An 18,954-nucleotide genomic window follows, 5' to 3' on the forward strand; every position below is an offset into this window, starting at 1 on the left:
CTTGTCAGTGTCTTTCATGCATCTTGCATGATAGAACTTACTTTGTAGGGCTGAAAAATAATGTGTGGTGTGTCAAGAAACCATCTTATTCAATATCTGTTTTAAGAGTGATGGTTACTCTTATATCTGTCTCAGACTGGATGTTTTCCTGAAATACGTGATATTTATGTGTCTTGAAATCTTAACATGAATCTGGAAAAATATTCCTTTAAGCACAGTTATTTGAACAAAATTAAATTACATTCTGCTCTCATATGTCCCTGACACCCTACTGAACCTAAATGCCATAGTGTGGAATTCAAAGTAATTCTCTTCTGGTTTTAAGAGCACTAAAAACAAAATTGAGTCTGCCATGTCTTAGTTTAGATGAAGGTCATAGCTGAAATTATTTGCCTACTCTAGCAGGGCTAAACGTATTTTTTCTTTTCTTGATATAGTCTTCTGGTCTGTCAAATTCTTTTATTTAGACCCTGACATGACTGGAGAAATTTCCAGTAATTCTGTTAATTTAACTTTATTAATGTTGTACTATATTTAGGAGCTATTTTTTTTCCTATTTCAACAGAAATGGAAGCAAGCAGTCTGCCAACATGAATGAACTGCGTTTGTTGCTTTCCAATGTATATCTGTCTTGGTTATCTTCAAAGTAATTAATGATCTTATACCTGAATGACTATTTAAAGAGTTTCACAAACAAGCCAGTTTTCTGAAATAGTAGAGTTTCTGAAAGAAAGCCATCTTTTTTTTTTTTTTTTTTTTTTTTTTTTTTTTTTTTTTTTTTTTCTTGCAAAGGAGAGAGAACCCATAAGATTTTAGTTTTCTAATTGTCTTCATTTTTTTTCAATTGATGTGTTCTTATGTTGTAGAATTTATTAAGTTTCTAGGCCTCTCCATGATTGGTAAAATTTCAGTGATTCTACACCTCCTGCATAAAATACAGTAGTAATAGAGGTCACTGGGAGAAATGGCTGACTCTCCAGAAGACTGTGCTGCCATCCAGTGGGACCTACACAGGCTGGAGAGCTAGGTAGGGAGAAATTTAATGAACCATAACAAGGGCAAATGTGAAGCCTTGCATCTGAGCAACAACAACCCTGTTGTACCAGTATAGGCTGGGGGCTGACCTGTTTAAGAGCAGTGTAGGGAAAAGGGACCTGGAGGTCCTGGTGACCACCAGCAAGGTGACCATGAGCCAGCACTGTGCCCTTGCAGCCAAGAAGGCCAATGGCATCCTAGGGTGTATTAGAGGGGGTGTGGTTAGTAGGTTGAGAGAGGTTTGCCTTCCCCTCTACTCTACCCTGGTGAGATCGCATGTGGGACATTGTCCCGTTCTTGACCCGTCTGTTCAAGGGCAGGGAACTGCTTAAGCAAGCCTAGCATAGAGCCACACAGATGATTAAGGGAATGGAGCATCTCCCTTATGAGGAAGGGCTAAAGGAGCTGGGTCTCTTTAGTCTCAGAAGAAGAGACTGAGAGGTGACATCATTAATGTTTGTAAATATGTAAAGGGTGAATGTAAGGAGGATGGAGCCAGGCTCTTCTCAGTGATATCCAGTGATAGGACAAGAGGCAATGGGTGCAAACTGGAACATAGGAGATGCCACATAAATACAAGAAAAAAACTTCCTTATGGTAAGGGTAACAGAACACTGGAGCAGGCTGCCCAGAGATGATGCAGGGTCTCCTCTGGAGACATTCACCTGGATGCATTCCCGTGTGACCTAATCTTGGTGTTTCTGCTCTGGCAGAGGGATTGAACTAGATGATCTTTTGAGGTCCCTTCCAATCCTTGACATTCTGTGATTCTGTGATATGGGTTATGTTTGTAAATGTGATGACTAGCTTTTAGGACTAAATCCCTGTTAGAAATGTATGTCCCCTCTTGTAGAGGACAATGCTATAGCTCAGTATTTTGAAATAAAACAGCCTGATGAATGATTACTGTGTAATTGCTGTGACTTTTGATATTCTTCTATTAACACAGATGTATCAGGATGAAAGGCAAATTCTATTATGGTAGAGACAAATCCTTGTGACCTGCCGTTCATGAAACCCTACACCAGTACCCATTTCAGTCAATCTGTCTATCAATAGTTGCAGATGGATAACTTCAAAATGCTAACATCAGATTCCTTTAATGACACCAAGCTGTACTTACTGCAGATCAAACTAACTGTAGAACATAATGTGATGATTTAAATGTGGGAAGAATTTTATTTTCCCTTCAGCTGAAACTAATTCTTAATATTATGAATGATAAGCTGAATAATTCTGGGATTACCCTGCACTTCACGGAAATTTATGTCCATGGCAAAAGATATCCATACCCCTAATATCCTAGCTGGAGCTCTCTTAGAATCTGGAATCATCAGTTATTTCTCTAACTGAGCTTCAATTAATTTTAATCTAGTCAGAAACTAGTGCTGAACCATAATGTGTGGTATTATGTGATAATTTGTGATTACAGTCAGTATAGGACACACGGCATGAAATGAGTTTCCAGATGTGTCACTCATATGCTTGCAGTTTAGGAGAGTATCGTGAAGAAGTACAGAGGGCAAGTTTGGTATGTAGTGTAAATTGAAAAAAGGCCCTTTCCATGTAGGCAGGCTTATGCTGAGCACCCCACTATAGGTACTTGAGGCTAGCCACTACTTTGAAGAAGGGATAGATTAAGACGCATGTTTTTGAGGGGAAAATATTTATGTATTTATTACAGTATAAGAAAATACTGTACAAATGATATACACAGCTGAATAGCTTCCAGGTGATTATAACATGTTAAAGAACAAATAGATTCTGTTATTTTGTAGAGCTGTGATGAAACACTACATATTCAAAACCAATATTTACTGAAAATAACAGAATAACTAACTGTTTCAAAAGTAAACAACCTGCTGATAGTACAAATCCTGAGTAACTTCTGGGGTTTAATTATTTTAAAGTGGTTCTGGTGTTATTTAAGATACATTTGCAAATAGCGTTTTGACAGGTTGAAGATTTTGCTGTAGTCCTAAATGCAGATACAAATACATTTAGAAGACAATATTTTGAAAGTGTATCTTTTTGTGCAGCTCTTTGGGAAACAATGCAAAAAGATCTATCAGATTATCTTATGTGTCCATAATGATGTTTATATTGTTATTTGTATTATTATACGTATAGTATATGTATATAGTTATATATACAAAATTTATACTTCAATAGCCGTGTATTTTTCCTAGCCAATGCTTTCCATGCAGCAATAGATCTTTTGTAGAAGACATTTATTCTTTACCATTTGACAGTTTTTTTTTTTACCTCATGACAACATAGCTCCAGACATTTAAACTGAGTTTAAGTGTGTCAAATATGAATGTCTAATGGCTGTAGTTGTGATTAGATGTGGTAGACCTGTATTTGATGTCTTCCTTCAAAGCAGATGGTTTTCATCTGAAGTTAGTGGTGCTTTTACCACTCATGCCCCATCTTTAAGGTTGTCATCATTATACTTATCCATGTAAGGAAAAAGTAACACTAGTATGTAAGACATTAGAAAGGCCAGTATATGAAAAAAAAAAAAAAAAAAAAAAAGGCATTGCATAGGTCATCTGCATTCACAAAGATAAAAGATTTACTGGAGCACTCTCTCAAGAAGAATATGGCCATTGTTTTCCCAGTTACATTTGTGATAGAAAGTCTTTATTTCATCTCTTCTCCTCTGTGAAGTTGTTCTTCTGATGACCATTAACATGATAGCTGGGAGTCACAAGAATTCCTTTAAAATATATTCTTGTCACAGAATAACATTTCCATTCTTATCTTATTACAGAAGGAATTACTGCTAGCAGAATAGTTCTAAAGCTTTTCAAGAGTTTCTGTTAGAAATATGTTTCTTTAGAGAAGTTGTTCATTAGGAGAAATAAAGTGAAAAAGATCCAACATACAGAAAATGTTCTCAATGAGATGTAAAACTTCCTTTGGCTTTCTGGGCATACTGAAGTTAAATATTTTCCCAATCAGTACTTACAATGGTAATAAAATCTAAATAAATGTACACAGAAAGCTTCAGATGAAGGATGGTTAACTAGAGAAACTTGGACAAATGAAATGAAAGTGAAGACTCAAAAGTTGAAATAGTCAATTTCTGTGAGCACAAATGCATACATGTGCATCTCAGCTTCTCATTCAGGACCATCACACACAGATCTTCCCAATGTTGACTTTTCATTGGTTATTGTCATTCTTCCATAGTAGCAGAACTGCTGATTTCATGATATTTTTTTTCAGAAATGCTTCAGCTCTGCTCTATAAGAGGAAAACATAAAGAGCTGGCTGAAAAGCAGGAGACAGAAGTGAATAGAAAAGCAGGAAGAAAATACTGCTAAGGTAATGCTACTTGGAGAGATCTAGAAGCTAAGAAAATCACTAAAAGCCAGAATAAAGATCAGAATCTTTAGTACTCCAAAAGTTTGTGTGTTTTGTTTTGTTTTTTTTTATCTCTCTTGGTCATAGTTTTCATCGCAGCACAGTAACTTTACAATACTCCAAACTGACAGATGCCAAGAGTGGTAATAATTCAGCTCCCTTATCATCCAGTATCATTGTGTTTTTTGAGTTATGATGACAGGAGATGTGCTTTTCCTTCTGGATTAAGTCCACCAGTCTCTTTTTAACCAAATGAGATGTATTTTCAGGTAAATTTAAAGGTAGGAAATGAAGCTAAGACTCAAAACATATGAGAAGAGGGAGGAAGTAAAACTTCTCCAAACTGATTGACACCAAGTATTTTCAAGCAAAAAATTATGAATGTAGGAAGAGGCTGTGGGAAACAGAAATTCAGAATCAAATACAAAGTGAAGATGAAAGATAGTTAAGTACAAGGCAGTTTGGAAATGAGAAGTACTATATGCAACTGTTGAGAAGAAATGGGACTGATAAAAAATTGCTGTAGAATGAGCCATTATAGAACACTTCTTGTCTCAGTCTCAAGATAGAACGTAACCTGAAAAGGAAGCGTTTTTCAATGACGCTACTTGATACACATTGTGTTTTCAGCTGGACTGGTGTAGTCAGTGCCTGATGATACGACACCATAATTACATCTCTGAAGTAACATGGAGGCAACTTTTACTACTTAAACAGTGTTGCAAAAGAAGGTTATATTGTCCTAAGGAGCTGAAGATTAGCCGGATGCATAAATTCCTCTGATTCTGTGCAGTTATTGGCAAACCATTCTCTGCAAATTTCTCAAAGGAAACATGACCTCTTGAAAGACTTCTGACAAATCTGCCTTTAATACCAGAAATTAATAACGCCGATCAACTCTGTTTTGAAGACAAGGATTTTCCCAGTTGAAATAAAGATAAGAAACAGTGTTTGCCTTCCTGTCATTGGCAATTGAGGAATTAGATAGGATAGTATAGTGATATGAATATAGTATATGAATATAGTATATGAATAAGTATATGAAATGAGGAAATAGATAGGATAGACAAGGATAGTAGTAGTATTGTACTATTACAGTAGTACAAGAGCTCAAGTTCCTAGCGCTTATGAAATGTTACTGTAAATCAGTTTAGAAAATGACAAAATTCTATTTGTAGCAGGCTTTTATTTGGCATTTACATCTGTTTAAGGCTGTTTACAGAAAGAAACTAGGCTAATTAGTGATTTCAGTTTTTTAAACTCATTCAAATAAGGTAGGAGTCCTCCTAAATACTCGTGCATTCAGAGTCTGCAAGTGAAGCATATGAAGGTTGAGCACTTGTGTATAGAGTATAGAGCCCAGCAAGGCCAGAGCAAGTTAAAAAGCTTACAAGTGAGTGACTGAGGCAATAAAGGGAGCATTATACTTATTGTCTACTACAGGCCAGCTGTTCAAATGGAGCCTTCTTCCTCCAGCTATGATCTCAATTTCTTGACCTGCTTGGTTCCTTCAGTCACTCTGACATTTGCTGAGAAAGTAGCATGATAAGCTGTAGGCAATCCAGGAGACTCCTGGAATGCATCAAGGAAAACTTCTTGACTGGGAGACAGAGAGCCCCATGAGTGTGTATGCAGTGTTGGACCTGTTGCTCACCAAAGCAAATGAACTGATTTGTGACGTCAGGATTGGAGTCTGTCTGGGCTATAGTTACCACTCAATGCTGGAGTTCACACTCCCAAAGTAAAGGGACAGACAAAGAGTAAAGTCAGGATACTAAATTTTAGGAAAGCCAAGTTCCTGCTCTTACGAGACTTGGTCAACAAAGCCCTCTGGGAAACTGTTCTCAAGGACAAGGTAGCAGAACAGGTCTTTAAGGAAGCTTTCTTCAGAGCACAAGAGTTGTCCATCCTTATGTGTAGGAAATCAGGAAAGGAAGGCAAGAGACAGGCATGGCTGACCTGGGACCTGCTGAGCAAACTGGAGAGCAAGAAGAAAATGCACAGGCAATGAAGTGGGGACAGATGCCCTGGAGTGAGTATAGGAATGTTACTAGGCTGTGCAGAGTATAGATAAGGAAGGCCAAAGCCCAACAGGAACTGAAATTGTTGAGGAGTACAAAGAAGAACAGAAAGATCGTTACATGTACATCAACCAAAAAAGGAAAGCTCAAAAATGCATACCCACCCAGTGAGCATGCAGGCAGGCTGGTAACAATAGGTGAGGAGCAGGCTGAGGTACTCAGCATTTTTTTTCCTCAGTCTTCATTGGCAGTTGTTTTTTACACATCCGTTAAGCAGAGAACTAGGAAGGTGGGGACTGGTGAAACAGCATCTGTCCTGCTATTAGCAATATCACTTTCATGACCACCTGAGAAACCTGAACATCCATAAGTCCTTGTGATATTGGTATTAAGTAAACCCTCTTCCAGTTTGTGTATGACACCACGCTATGTGCTGCAGTCAGTGCACCTGAGGGATGGGATACCACACAGGGAGTCCTATGCAGGCTTGAGCGATGGATCCGGAAGATGTTGCAGCTATCCCTGCAATCAATACAATATGGATGACAAAAGGATAGAGTACAGCCCTGCCAAAAAAGAGTTTGGGTATTACATTAGAGTATGGGTGAATGGCAAGCTGAATGCGATCCAGCAATGTGTCTTTGCAGTCTGGAAAGCCATTGGTATCCTGGGCTGCATCAAAAGAAATGTGGCCAGCAGGTCAAAGGAGGTGATTTTGCCTATTCACCCTTAAGGTGAGGCTTTATTTGGAGAACTACGCCCAGATGTGGAGTTCACAGTCTGGGGAGTAAATGTACCTGCTGGAATGCATCTGGAAAGAGCCATGAAAATGATCCAGTGGTGAAACAGCTCCCTGTGAGGACAAGATGAGAGAGGTGGGGCTTTCAGACTGAAGAAGGCTCTGGGGAGATCTGATAGATGCCTTTCAGTATCTAAAGGAGATTGTAAGAAAGAAATAGACTTTTTGGCAGAGACTGTTGTGACAAAACAAGGGGAAATGGTTTCAAACTCAAAGAGGGGAGATTTAGATGGGATATTAAAAATAGGGTGGAGAGACACTGGAATAGGTTGCCCGGAGATGTGGTGAATGCTTCCCTGGAGACTTGTCAGGTCAGGCTGGGTAGAGCTCTAGGCAGCCTAATCTAACTGTACATATCTGTGTTCATTGCAGAGGAGTTTGACTTGATGAGCTTTTAAGATCCCTTCCTCAAATTTTTCTATAATTTCTGGCCAGGTAGCATGCGGATGGGTACTCAAGAGCAAGTTGGCCATGGTTGTCCACTGCTGTGAGATTGGAACAAAGTGGTAGGGTGTTTTATGCTTAGTTTCCTCTGGAAATTGCTCCTTCATGGCAAGGCAAGTAAGATATGGGTCGTGGCAGTAATTCATATAATGCAATGTGCATCAGTGGAAACATGTGTTACTGGACTTAGCCTTCAAAGGGGTATGTCAACTGTATGGATCACAAAGCCCTCTCTAGTGCATGTGAATTTATATTTAGAATTTCAGTTATCTGAAATTTAGATTTAACTGTAAGTTTGTTGCAAATGAATGCCCATGAAGCTCATGGCCCTGCAGCAATGTCGTGGCCACAAATGTTTAGCTTTAAACTGTTATATCTCAGTTTTGATTTACACTTGCAGCACTCAAAATGGCAGAATCAATTTGTTTGAAAATTGATTTAAAAAAATAAAATAAAATTGCTGTAGGCTATGGTCTTAGGTGCCAAACTTCACCCCAGGAAAAAAAAAAGTAGCAGTGTTAGAATTATGTCTCTGAAGAACAGTTTTTATTACAGAAGTACTGATTAATTATTATGGTGCGACTATAATTTTTTTTTTAAACCATGGGTGCATGTCTTGCTTGCTGCTAAGTAATATCTAAAAAAGTAAATGTTGAACAGAAAAACTGCAGAGAAAAATGGTAGTGACAAGAAAAACAGTAATTGAAGTGCAAAAATAATAAAATGACGAAAAGATACTATAGCAGTTACATAAGATGACAATTACTTCAGCAACTGATATTACTGTGTATGTTGAGATAATCATACATGGACATTTATGCGGCATATGTTCTACTTATGTCTGTTTCAAGACTCTGTTTGCTTAAGAGATACAACACTACTTCTGTAATATGAGATTCCACTATTATAGAAGGCAATAGACACAATTATTGTGGTTAAGTACCAAATGACTTAAAACATTTCAGATTTATTGTGTACTACATTGGATCTGTACTTTCAAATAGGGTTGTGTCTTTACTTTGTGGAATTGCTGGCTATCTCACAAATTTAAAAATATTCACAAATGTCTGATCCTCAAATTCTCACTTTGAGCTATGGGACATTCTTTCAAGGTTTAGATTAAGCAGAGCTTAAATTTGTGTTACTTTCAAGTTTTCATTTGATAACTTTCTGCTCTCTTAAACTTAATTAATAACATCATGCCAAATTAGAGAATAATTTTGTCTAAACTTCCTATCAAGTGCTTCTAATTACTTAATGAAGATGCACCTTTATAATCAGATAATCAGATAAATTTTCCACATTCTTAAGAACTGATGTTGGTAAGATCTTATGTTGATATAAAAAGAACCCATTTAAATTATATCTTAATTCAGTGGGACCACTCTTAGAAGTGAAATATAAAAAACATAAAATTCTTTAAAAGTGCACCAGAAAATGTGTATTTATAGTGAGATCTCTTTATTCAAACCACAAGCTGGTAAGTATTCAAAGATCATGATATACTGAGTGGTGTTTGTTACCAGAGAATAGAGAAGAGTGGTGTTTCTTCCTGATGTGTGTGAGGATGACATTTTAAAGGCAAGCTTTCTATTACAGAAAATCTAAGAGCAAATGCAAGAGCTGTTCCAAAAGTAATGCCTCCTATTTTATTATATTGGCTCACAACATCAGAGGCAGTGGTCTGGTAGTAGAGGTTGAATCCTTCCCCTGGTTCTCTGTTCAATTTTGTTGCTGTGTGACAGATGGCATCAGAGGGACAAAATGGTGTCTGATACAGAAATATAGATGAAGCAAAAGTGTGAAATTGAATTCCTCCATGCAGAAAAAATTGTACTCTTTGACATTCATTGACACTTGCTGAACAGACCAAACAGTGAACGTGAGCATAGTTAGGTGATGGGTGGTGTGTTACAGCAGTGGCAATGACAACAGTACTTCACTTATGCTGGTGCACGTGTTTACGAGTGTGGTGTGCAGGCTCTTTTTCATCATTGAAGAAAATGTATAGCTCATAGTGGTGACTGTTTGGGGGGGAAAAAAAAAAAAAAAAAAAAAAAAACAGAGCAAATTCTCAGCTATATCAGGTAATGTTGCTGTATTATTTGTTTGTTGTTGTTTCCATAGAAATAAATACAATATATTACTTTCAGTGCAGCTCGTGTAAATTAACATATTCTGTGATTTTTTATTTTTATTTTTTTACTTCAAAAATACTAGATGATAGTGAATGATGTCAGGTAGAAGCTGTGGTGACAGCTTTCTGTATGAACCACACTCATTTAACAGAAGCACAAGTTTTCTTGAAGAGAAGCTCCATGTTTTTCCCGCATATACAGTAACTAATACAAAAATCTACTGAAAAAGGTTTGAGTTTGAACTTGAGTACAGGTTGTTTCTAAAACATTTTATCTAATGTCAGGTAGTTGTTATTATCTTAAGCCAAGTGATCTCACATTTCTGTACATTTAAATAATCTAGAATTCTGAGGGACTATATAAGGAAGGAATATTCGAGAGTATTATAGTGATTCATTCACTGTGAATAGCCACAGCAGTATAACATTTATTTACAACATGCTCTCTTAGCTGCTGGATTTCTGCCCTTTCTCAATATCTGCACTTTCTTGATGTTAGCCAGGAATGGAACTGGAAAGCTCGCCATTGTGATGGTTCCGTTCCTGTATATATTTCTGCATATACAGTTTTAATAGCCTCCTTGACATCTTTCATCAGCTTTCCTTCTTCTTTAATCGTTTCCTGTATTTTCTTTATGTTTCCAAGATCTATTGGCTTTGTAGAGCAGAACACAAGGGGAAATCTTGAGCTAACTAAAAGTTAAAACAGAACTGTTCTTACTCCCTAACACCTCATGTTGATAGCACAGCAAGCAAACAAATCTTTTAAATTGCAGCTTTAAGGTTCCATTGGTCTGAAGCGAGCATCCTTACAACATTTAAGTGCATTCTTATAGTATCATCAGCTCCACTGAATTCTCTGCCTGAGGCAGTTTGATATGTTCTATCAGCTCAGCAGCATATTGTTTGACGTGCTTTGCAGTGCAAATCTAATGGGGAATAATAGCAACAAACTTGAAAGCACTCAAGGGTTTTGCTCACCCTACTTGGACTCTGAGCAGATCCCTGGATGGCCAAGGAAAGTGCTTCAACGTAGGTTTGTAGTAATATCTCCGTCAATTCACTCAAGTGACTGCTAAGGGAACCCGATATTAAAAGACATAAATGGCCTTGCTAGTCAAGAAGATAGTTTTTAAGTCTTTTGAGTACCTAGCGTGCTTATAAATTTTTGTCCCAGTCTGGTCCCTGAGATGCTTCGGTGTAGTTGTTAACTTAGCAGGCTATCCCTCTTTTCTATGGGTCTGCAAGTTCCACCTGTAGAACCAGTTAGAAAACTTAACTTCCTGTAAGAAATAGAACTTTTATTTCTTCTATTTCTTATTTCTTATATTTCTTCACAGGAGTATGAAGTCAAGAAATAGATTTGAAAAATGGCTTGATATACTGTTGCATTGAGGAAAATGGAATTAAAATAATTTGTTTCCATTTGAGTCAAAAGGAAAGTTTAACTTCCAATTCAGAATGTATCAAGATGCCTTCTTTCATCTCCATATGTCTTACAAGGAATGTACTTCTAGAGTATTTATTTCTAGCTCAGTGTCCAAAGCAGACAGCAAATGCTACATCTCAGATTGCACCATTCTTGTCTAATTCTTCCTGTTCAGTGTAGGTACCATACTACTTTAATTTAAAAAGCTGGGAGTTTGCTTTAACCCTCAAGCTCCATTGTGGCTGTTTGTCTAGTTATCCTGTGCTAACTGTGTTGATGCAGAAGAATTTCCCAATAGGAGTTGGAATCACATGTCAGATATGGGGCCCACTTCAACTTAATGAGGTTCAAGGAGGCCAAGTGCAATTGGTTTGGGACAATCTCAGATATGTGTATGGACTGAGAGAAAAGCTCATTGAGAGCAGTTCTGTAGAGAAGGATTTGGGTGCTCTAGTAGATGAAAAGCTGGCTATAAGCCAGCAATGTGCACTTGGAACTCAAAAGTCCAATGGCATTCTAGTAGAGAGGGGTCCAGCAGAGAGGGAGGTGATTGTTCCTCTCTACTCGGCCCTTGTGAGGTCCTATTTGGAGTACTGTGCCCAGGTCTGAGGCCCCCAGCATAAGAACGACATGGAGATGTTGGAGCATGTCCAAAGGAGGGCCACAAATATGATCAGTTGCTTCATTCATTGCGGAACAGTACTTCTAAATGTGGACATTTATTGCAGTACTGCTTCTCAGTTAGAGGATTTTAGTTAATGAATGTTCTTTCTCTCTATGATTTTTCTGAAATTGCCCCCAGAATTTCTGCTTAGGTCATAATATGTTAAATGATGTGAGAAATATGTTGAAATTGGATTTCTTTGTTAACGTTGAGAATATACCTATATATTTTATCTAGTTTAATTGTTGCACAAGTGTAATTTATCTTGTGAAGAAACTTATATTTTTCCCTTTACATGTGGTAAATTATACTTTTAAAAAGTATCTGGACTGGAAATCATGAAGATGTTAATGAGTACAGATTCTTAGGAGTCAGTACTTTTTAGCCAAGTTACAGTGAATTGCTACTCTGTTTATCCATCACAATCAATAATTTAAACTAAAGTATAATTATTTTTTAAGGTAGTATCAAACATTGTAACTGTTTCTGAAGCAGTTATTTGATTTTATGTGCTGCAAAATACCATAGCAGTTTATACACCTTCACTGAATCACCTCTCTCTCTCTCTCTCAAAATAAATGACCACTTGTGAGCTTTTCTGCCTTTTTTTTTTTTTTTTTTTTTTTTGGGGGGTTTTTATTTTTTCAAAACACAAAATTTTTTTTTTTTTTTTTTTTTTTTTTTTTTTTTTTTTACTTTTCTCTTAAATCTAGGTTGTAATGTTTTGGTAAAAAGTAAAAGACAATTTTGCTCCCCCCACTGTGTGGGAGATGAAAGATTCTCTTTTTAATTGCTATTATACATAATGATTTATTTTCTTAAAAAAAAAGAATGACTTTTGTATTCATCGAATTTTAAATTAGTGTAATGTTATCAACAGCTCCAGTGAGGGCAAATGAGAGATACTGATCCCAAAATATTCCAGAGTGATTTTAAGGGATTGCTCATTTAGAAAATGAAATACAAATAGATTAATGGACCCGAAGCTGACATTTGGCAGATACCACCTTTTGTTCTTACTTTGTCTGTGGGGAAAATGTCTCTGTTTCATTTTTCTCCCTTTCTCTATCCTTTTCTTCCATTTTCTAGAAAGGCATCTAAATGTCCTGTTTAACTTGCACAAATATTTCCTATTCTTAATACTTCAAGAAGAATTTTGATACAGGGGATGATTTTAAAATGAAGCACCACCTTCATGTTTATAATGAAGAAATTTTACAGAAAGCTTTTGGAAATCTGTTGTCTTCTTTCTTCTGTTCAATTATCAAAGTTATATACAAATGTATGGAACACAATTCTGGTATAACTTCATCCACAAGGACAAATTTTAACATTTTTATTGCCTGAGAAGGAAGGCTGAACAGTTGTCTGAATTATGTTGTATTTCCTCTGTTGATGGGAGGCAGTTCATGGCAGATCTTATGCAGAGGACGAAGATCATCTATAATTGCTGATTTTGTTTCTCTGATATTCAACATTGCTTGGCTAGACTATTGTCTGTGAGTTGAGGAGTCATCTGGGTTGTTCACAGAAAGGTTATGTTTGGAGATATTTTGGAGAATACTTAAAGCATGTGATGGGTAGGAATCTACATTCTCAGTTCAAGAGATCTGAGGGAAGACTGCAGATGGTACAAATTGTTCTGAGTGCTTTTTCATCACAACGTTGTCACCTTTCTTTTTACTGTTCAATTTTACTGAATTGCCTGCTGTGATTTGCAGGTTTTTTGTTGTTTTTTTTTTTGTTTGTTTACACTTAAGAAAGAAAGGAGATGAGTCTACTTGTACAACTGATGGAAAAGAGATGTAAGAATAATATTGTCTATAGTGGCTGCTTATGGAATCTAACCAGTGCTCTTGGTTTGTTTGGCTGGTTTTTTTTTTGAGTGGCTCTCCAGCTGCTCTGAGAGGTTGAGCCTTGAAGGACTTTTATGAGTGAAGTCTGATGATTTGATATATACAGAGGGTGGAAAGCAGACTTTGATAAGGAAATACTCAAAATTAAATGTCTGATAATTTTGTTTTATGTATAGCTAGACCTAATAACTATTCAACCTAATCTCTCATTGGTAAATGAGTCTCATTTGAACTGATGTGATGTAGATACCTTGTGGAATGTTTTGGTAATCTCCAGTGAAAATGATTCAAAAAAGAGATAATGGTTTTTGGCAATCAGAATGGTTCTTATAGCTTGTTTGTGCTTGTGAATGTGGATTATTCCTCATTTCTTGACTGTACTGCTCAGAAATGCAGATTTTACTTGCGTGCAATTCTCAGAGAATGGAGGAAGTAAAAGTAGTATGAAATTAGCACAGATAAAGCACAGATTCTAGTAGCTAACTTAATAGGAAATGTATAAAATTGGTCCTGTTTGGAAACAAGTAATAAACATGATATTGTTATGATATTGTTTTTGAACAGAAACATAAAAAGGATTGGAAAATATAAAATAAACTAATTTTGCTACATCATTCAAAGCATGTCTTAATAGATTTCTAAGGCCCAATTTAGTAACAGTTTTACATTTCAGCTTAATGTGAAACACTTTCTATCAGTTGCTAGAGTGGATTATAGGATGTTTATGTATTATTACAAAAGAACTCATGGTTCATAAGTAGTTTAGATTTGATATTTCTGGTTGTAGGAGCCTGACTGGCAATGCAATTAATTGCATTTTATATGTATCTACTAGGTGTATGCAGCTGAAATGAAACAAGAAGACTTAAAAAAGAACAATTAAACTAGGCTTTTAAATATAGTAGTGAGATAAATATTGTTTGCAGTGTACAAATAATGCAATCTATCTTACAAGACAGACATGTGAGTAACTGCTGCTACCCATTTCCCCAGTGAAATAAATTCCATTTACGCATCACAATGTTGTGCTCCTCAACTCATTTTTTTTTCTACCATTTCACTATCTAACCAATCAACATGAATGTGCAGAAAAAAAATTTCCCTTCAAAGTAAGTCATGCACACAAACAGCCCTATTTGAAAGACCTAGAGGACAATTAGTTCCTCTGGCTATATTCCTGTTTAAAAAGGTGCAGAGAGGAGCATATTATATTCAGCAGCATGTATAAAATTGCAAAACAGTGTATTTTATTTAATCTTGAGACACGTTAGGGATTTGCAGGTAAAAATATACTAACTATATTAATGTATAAACTTAAATCTGCTGTTTCAATTGGTATCATATAAAAAAATACATTTTTCCATTTAAGCCAGAAGCCATGTACAAATTTCTCAAAGATGCATTTTTATCTCAGTAATATATCTTTTTTGATTAATCAAAAGACAGAAAAAGTGCTTTGAAATTCTCTCAGTATTCTAAGGAGCAGTTCTATTCAGAAAATTAATTGACGATAATTATTTTTTAATGATAGCATTGAATAAACTCCATTTACTTCGCTCACTAAAATCTGAAGTGTTTGCATATATTCGCATTGCACTTTGCACAAAAGATCCGTCAGGGTTTGGCTTTAATTTCATACTGACAGAATCATCGAATCATCTAGGAAAAGACATTTGAGATCATCAAGTCCAGCCATTAACCTGACCTCTTATATCCAGTCACGAAACTACTTCCCTTATTGCCACAGCAGCACATCTTTAAAACACTTCCAGGAATGGCAGCCTCACCACCTGCCTTAGCAAGCCTTGAAATGTCTAACTGCCCTCTCTGTGCATAAGTTCTTCCGAACATACAATCTAAACCCCCGCTAGTGCAACTTTTCACCTAGAAAAGAGACCAAAATCACTTGCTGTTACCTCCTTTCAGGTAACTATAGAGAGTAATGAGGTTTCCCCTCAGCCTCTTCTTCTCCAGACTAAACAATGCCTGTTCCTTCTGTTGGAACATGAAGCAAGATGGAGAATACTCTGGAAAAATAACAGAACTTTAAATACATATACCAAAAAGAGAGATGGTAACCACTTAACCAGGATCAGCGGTATTTGATTTAGTCTATCTGGTTGTTATTTTATATATTGTTTTCTGTGACATATACAGAGACTGAGTAAGGCATTACACAGATTACTGTAATTAATGGCAATGTTACGTTCTGTAAAAAGTAAACTGGAGCAATGATGTTGCATGTCCTATTGACTGTCTAGAGAAGAGAAATCTTATGGAGAGATCTTGACAAATTAGAGGGCTGGGCAATGACCAGCCATATGAAGTTTAGCAAGGGCAAATGCTGGATTCTGCACCTGGAATGGGGTGAATCTTAATCTACATACATGGAATGGAATGTGGATGTTCTGGATGAAGCTGAGTTGCATTTAAGTCAGTATGCCCTGGCAGACCAAAGGGCTAGCAGTACCCTGGGGTGCATTGGGCCAACTCTGCCAGCTGGGAGGTAAGAGGGGTTTTCCCACTCTTTGCTGGGTCACATCACCTCTCACCATATGTTCTTTGGATGCTATGTGGGAAGGATAAAAAACTATAGGGAGTGTCCAAAGGACTATGACTGTTGTATGAGTTATATGAGAAGCAGCTGAGCCCCCTGGGTTTGCTCAACCGGGAGCAGAGAAGGCTGAGGGGAGGTGACACACAGCTGAGACACTGTGACACAGTGAGAGGAGCAAAAGGGGCGGTGCTGACCTCTGCTCTATGGTGAATATGCTAAAAGACCATGAAGGGAAACAGATATTTGCACGGGATATATGAATTATTTTCTTCTGTTATCAGAGGTTAATCCGAAAAAAGAAAAAAAGAAAACCTAAAAAAAAATCCGCTACAGCTGATTACCTTATGTGCATGGCAAGAATTGTCCTTAAATATCTCAGTTCACTGTTCAGATTTAGATTGAATATTTGTCTACTTATTTATCTGTTTTGAGTTTTGAAGTAGTTTTCATTCGATGATTTTATTTCTTTCATAGCAAATGTGCAAGAATGAATCCTGTTTTAGGGCTGCATGCCTAAAACTGAGATTGTTCAAGGACTGGTAGACCTTAGACTTGCACATTATCTTCTCATTGCTTGAGTGCAGTGACATATACTTCGTGCTCCAGACTCTGCAAATACTTTTCAGCGTATGATAGCAAAAGGATCTGCTGTATTTATATAGGGGTTTGCTTTTATCCTCTGATTTTCCATAACTCTGTTAACCTAATGTGTCTTTTCCATTGAATCCTTTTTAAGATGCTCTGAACTATCAAAGACAATTCTACATCCTGTAGAATCCACTTGATCATAGTGCTGATGCTTTCATTTCTCCGTACTAATATTCTTGTAATACATTCTTTATACTACAGTAAGCTTGTTTCAGAGGGATGATGGGTAAGATTTTGAATGAACAATTTGACATATCTTTGAGTTTAAAATAGCAGAAAAAATAAAATACTATTTCAATGAGGTTAACATGATCTCACAATTTTCGTTATAATAATTTCATAATTCAGACTGACTAACATCTGGGGTAAAATGCAATAATTCTCTTCTTATTATTTATAAGTTATGTATTATAAATTTGTTTTCAGTGTGATGCTTGGACCTGTAATTGAATCCCAAAGGGAAGTGTAGCTATACATGGATGTTTTTAAAGATTCACTGTTTATGGTTTCCTGCCTTTTCTAATTTTGGGAGCACTAAAATCCAGATCGTAACTCTGCCTCTGGAAAGCAGTCACGTAACGGCTTTAGTTGGTAACCCCAAATCATTACTCTCTACCTTTTTATGATATTTTTAGGTCTATGTTTGTAAAGATTACTTTCAAGGTATTAATGTACAGGGATTTTTAAGATTTTTGATTGAAAAATGTTTAATTCAGGAATTCTGTATGGTTCATTGCATCCAGAACAAGAGAAGAAATATGTAACTCAGTTCTTTCCTGAATCATATGTCTGTAAACGTCTGAGATAGACAGAAATGTCTGTCTTCTATCTGGAGTAGTGCACGTACAGATTATGAGCTACTGTCTGCATTTTCATTTATTGTGAGTCTTATCAAGTGTAGGAGGATATGAAACATCTGTCAGAAGCAATCTTATCTGTATTTTCCCTACTTAGTTTCTTAATTTTGCTTTTATTTTTCCTGTCAGACCAGAATGTGTTTGAGCAATCCATAGTAGGTAGGATTTGGAATTAGCAGAGTCCTCATGAGTTCAGAATACCTCAAGGAACCTCTGTGTTTTGCTTCAAATCAAACATTGTACACACGAATTAACAAGACTTCTGGAATGCTTTTTGGTTAGGAGCTGTATGGGAAGTATTGAGTCATGGCCTGAACCACTGATTGATCACCTGAGGCAAGGACTGAGTCAGCTGTGGGAACACAGGTGAAAGCAATTCAGCTGTGTTACTGAAAAGGGTGGAGCCTGGCTCCATCTCTCCTAAACCCCATTTCAGGGTTGGCTGCTACTGGGGAGGATCTCTTTCTGAAGATCCCTCCTTTTAGAGTTTTCTACTGTGAGCCTAAGACACAGGTGAGCATTTCATTTTTGGTTGTCTATTTCCACCATGTTAATCTTCCTAACTATAAACCTGTAAAATATCATCCTAACCACGCCACTTTTCTAACTGCACATTTGCTAATTGTACAGGAGTCTTTTTTTGACTGGGGTGCCCCTTTGCATAGACTGGAATTATTCTTCATTTCTTTTACTATAGCTGCTCCATTTTTTTTTTTTTTTTTTGTTTTAATATTTATGTATAATTTCTGTAACTGCATTATTTCATGTTCTGTGTAGTAACTGATTCTGTAGATTTGTACAATTGAAAATTATGTTACAAGAAAAATTGTGAAACTGGCCTTTGAGATTTAGTTTGCATGAAGCAGAATAAAGCTCTTATTTTATCGAATTCTGTTTTTTATTTTTCTGTTTTTTGAAAAACTAATTTATCAGTTGAGAGAGGTATAATATCAAAGAAAGGATTTCAAAAATTGTTATGGACCTATTTGTCTGGTGCTATGGTGATGCTGTGATTTGAAATAAAACTGTTGTGAAAGTACTACTTCATAGATATTTCCCAAAGAGCATGCAAGGAGTTGTGGTGTTGCTTTTATTTTATTTTATTTTATTTTATTTTATTTTATTTTATTTTATT

General features: G+C 36.5%; 1 long non-coding RNA gene across 3 annotated transcripts in view; it reads right to left on the minus strand.

The window, feature by feature from the left end:
• The window catches only part of LOC122178957, a 63,117-nt gene that overhangs the window by 40,664 nt on the left and 3,499 nt on the right, over positions 1-18,954 (minus strand). Inside the window, exon 4 of one of the 3 annotated variants that reach the window (XR_006178501.1) lies at positions 2,903-4,287. The exons of the other annotated variants lie outside the window; for them this stretch is intronic. This is a non-coding gene — a long non-coding RNA (uncharacterized LOC122178957). Of the gene's footprint in view, positions 1-2,902; positions 4,288-18,954 lie in introns of those variants that run through there. 3 annotated transcript variants of the gene reach the window in all.

The sequence above is a fragment of the Lagopus leucura genome, unplaced genomic scaffold (genome assembly GCF_019238085.1).
Source record: "Lagopus leucura isolate 7727_CA_CO unplaced genomic scaffold, USGS_WTPT01 Super-Scaffold_100002, whole genome shotgun sequence".
Taxonomy (NCBI): Eukaryota; Metazoa; Chordata; class Aves; order Galliformes; family Phasianidae; genus Lagopus; species Lagopus leucura.